The following is a 3,432-nucleotide window of genomic DNA, read 5'->3' as shown; positions in this document are numbered from 1 at the left end:
TTGTTTTTATTATTTCTTTTTAAAATTTTTATATATTATTATTTTATATGTTTGAGTGTTTTGCCTTCATGTATCTAAGTGTACCATGTCATGCAATGCCAGTGGAGGTCAGAAGAGGGCATCAGATCCCCTGATACTGGAGTTACCCTTGAGACAGAGTTTCACTAAGTAGCCAAGACTGACTTGAAACTCAGTATGTATGTAAACTAGGTTGGCCACTAATTTGTGGTAATCTGTTGTTTCTGCCTCCTGAGTGCTGGGATTACAGGTACACACTACCACTCTCTGTTCTTCGTTATTTTTTTTAATTTACTATTTTTTAAATTTTATTTAATTTTTTGTTTGTTTTATGTGTATGCATGTATTGCCTGCATGTAGGTAAGTGCACCCATGTTGTGCAATGCCCACTGAGGACAGAAGAGACTGTCAGATCCCCTGGAACTGGAGTTAGGACAGTTGTTAGCTGCCATGTGGGTGCTGGGATTCGAACCCCAGTCTTCTGCAAGAACAGTCAGTGTTCTTAACCACTGAGCCATCTCTCCAGCCCCTCTTCATTAATTTTTGTTTCTCTGATTTGGCAATTTCAAATGACCTACTTGACTGAGTTTGCAAATGCCTTTAAAAATTTTTTTTTAATGTGTATGAGTATATTGCCTGCATGTAAGTGCACCTGTGTCATGCAATGCCTGTGGAGGTCAGAAGAGGGTGTTGGATCCCCTGGAACTGGAGTTATGACTGGTTGTTACCTGAGCCATCTCTCCAGACCCAAATTCCTTTTTTTTTTTAAGAATATTTTTTGGAGGCATACTTTTAATCCCAGCACTGGGAGGCAGAGGCAGGCAAATCTCTGTGAGATCAAGGCCAGCCTGGTCCACATAGTGAGTTCCAGGCCAGCCCCCACTACAGGGAGACCCTGTCTCAAAAACAACAGCAACAACAACAGAAAAGTAGTTAAGCAAGTCAGTAAGTAGTATTCCTCCATGGTTTTTGCTTCAAGCTCCCACCTTGAGCTCCTGCCTTGGTTTCCCTCAATGGTGGACTGTAACATGAAAGATGAAACAAACCCTTTCCTCCCCAAGTTGGTTTTGGTCAGTGTTTTATCACAGCCATAGAAAGCAAACTAGAGCATACCATATACATGATAGATGAAGTAGAGAGATGAATCCAGTTGATCCAGTGAAAGCATTTATTAGCAAAGGAAGCCTCCCATGGGACAGATTCCCTTCCAGATAGGGGAAAATGTCAGCCCACAGGTTGTGAGCTGGGGTCTTTTATGGGGGCGGGCTTCAGGGGGGTGCAGAAGGCGGGAGGATTTTTTTTTTAAGATTGGTGGGGAGCATGACTGTAAAAACCCGCCCCCTTTTGAGATCAAAGGGAAAGCCTCCTACTATGCTGGCCAAAGGGTGCAGAAAAGTCTGCTTTTGACTTCAAAGACCAGGGTGCTTATCTCAGGGGCTTGTGGAACCCATGAGGCCCTGTTGGGGAGGGGGCAGGGCTGCTGTGGATCCAAACCCTAACAATGCACATCATGTACACACACAATAAATTTCAAAATATATATTTTTTTAATTACATTTTATTATTGGGGGAGGGGCAGCACCTGTGTGGCAGTCAGAAGACAACTTTCAAAAGTCAGTTCCCTCCTTTCCCCCCTGGAGTTTGGAGCTCAGACTCAGATCATGGGTCTTGTGCTGCAAGCACTTTTAGTTGTTGGACCATCTCTCTGGCCTATGCAAATTTTTTTGCTTGAACAAGTTTGCTATTGAAACTCTCTAGTGAAATTTTCAATTATTATTTTCCATTTCAGCATTTTCTTTTCTACAGATCAGTAATTCATGATCTTTTTTTTTTTGTCTTTTTGAGTCAACATCTCCCTGTAATCACAGCCAGCCTGGAACTCACTATGTAGACCAGGCTGGCCTCCATCTCTCAGAGAGCTGCCTGTCTCTGCCTCTGGAGTGCTGGGATTAAAAGTGTGCACCACCACGCCCAGCTTATTAATATTTTATTATTTTTTACTTTATGTGTATTAGTGTATTGCCTGAATGTATATAAGTACAACAGTGTCCTGCAGTGCCCACAGAGGTCAGAAGAGGGGGTTGGATTCCCCTGGAACTGGAGTTAGGGACAGTTGGTGGCTGCCATATGGATACTAGGAATCGAACCCAGGTTCTCTGCAAGAGCAGCCAGTGCTCTTAACCACTGAGCTCCCTCTCTAGCCCCATGTTTGCTTATTTTTTAAAAAGATTTATTTGGGGACTGAAGAGATGGTTCAGCAGTTAGGAGCACTGGCTGCTCTTGCAGAGGACCCAGGTTGGATACCCAGCATTCACCTGGTGGCTAATAATGGCCCAGAATTCTAGTTTCAGGGAATCCAACACCCTCTCTGGCCTCCATGGGCATTGGTCACTTGGGACTACTTATATACATGCAGGCACAATACTCATAATAAAAATAAATTGCTGGGCCGGGCGTGGTGGCGCACACCTTTAATCCCAGCACTCCCAGAGGCAGAGGCAGGCGGATCTTTGTGAGTTCGAGGCCAGCCTGGTCTACATAATGAGTTCCAGGATAGCTGGGGCTACAAGGAGACCCTGTCTCTAAAAAGAAAAAAAAAGAAATTGCAGGGAGTGATGGCGCACACCTTTGATCTCAGCATTTGAGAGGCAGAGGCAAGCGGATCTCTGTGAGTTCAAGGCCAAGCCTGGTCTGCATAGTGAGAGTTCCAGGCCAGCTGGGACTATAGGAAGACCCTGCCTCAAAAAGATTAAAAAACAAACAAAAAACCCTGATTAAAATAAATCAATTAAAAATAAAAAAAATTTAAGATTTATTTTTATTATTTTTACTTGTGTGGGGGGGGGTATGTGTATATGAGTGCAGTTACCCTTGGAGGTCAGAAGAGGGTATTGTATCCACTGGAACTGGAGTTACAGGTGGTTGGTTGTGAGCTGCTAGACAGAGTGCTGGGCACCAAACTCCTGTCCTCTGTAAGATCAGCAAGTGCTCTTAACCCTTGAGCCATCTCTCTACTCCCTCCTCCCTGCCCCCCCACCCTTTTGAGACAGAGTCTTGCTATGTAGTCCCAACTGGCCTGGAACTCACAGAGGTCTGCCAGCCTCTGCCTCTCTGTCCCACCATGGTTCTTTTTTTGTTTTGTTTTGTTTTTATCTTTTTGAGACAGGGTCTTCCTGTAGCCCCAGCTGGCCTGTAGACCAGGCTGGCCTTGAACTCACAGAGATCCTCCTGCTTCTGCCTCCCGAGTGCTAGGATTAAAGGCATGCTCCACCACACCCAACCCTTTGGTTCTTTTTAAAAATATTTTATAGGGGCCAATATAATTTCATAAGAGCATACATATATATAGCTAAAAGTTACTTGACAAACAGCAAAGCCAGACAGGCGATACCTTCAGTCGAGTTGTTGGCCAGG

This window comes from Nannospalax galili, unplaced genomic scaffold, assembly GCF_000622305.1.
Source record: "Nannospalax galili isolate Female #2095 unplaced genomic scaffold, S.galili_v1.0 scaffold1480, whole genome shotgun sequence".
Classification (NCBI taxonomy): Eukaryota; Metazoa; Chordata; class Mammalia; order Rodentia; family Spalacidae; genus Nannospalax; species Nannospalax galili.
The sequence above is the reverse complement of the archived record's forward strand: the minus strand, read 5'-3'. Positions refer to the sequence as shown.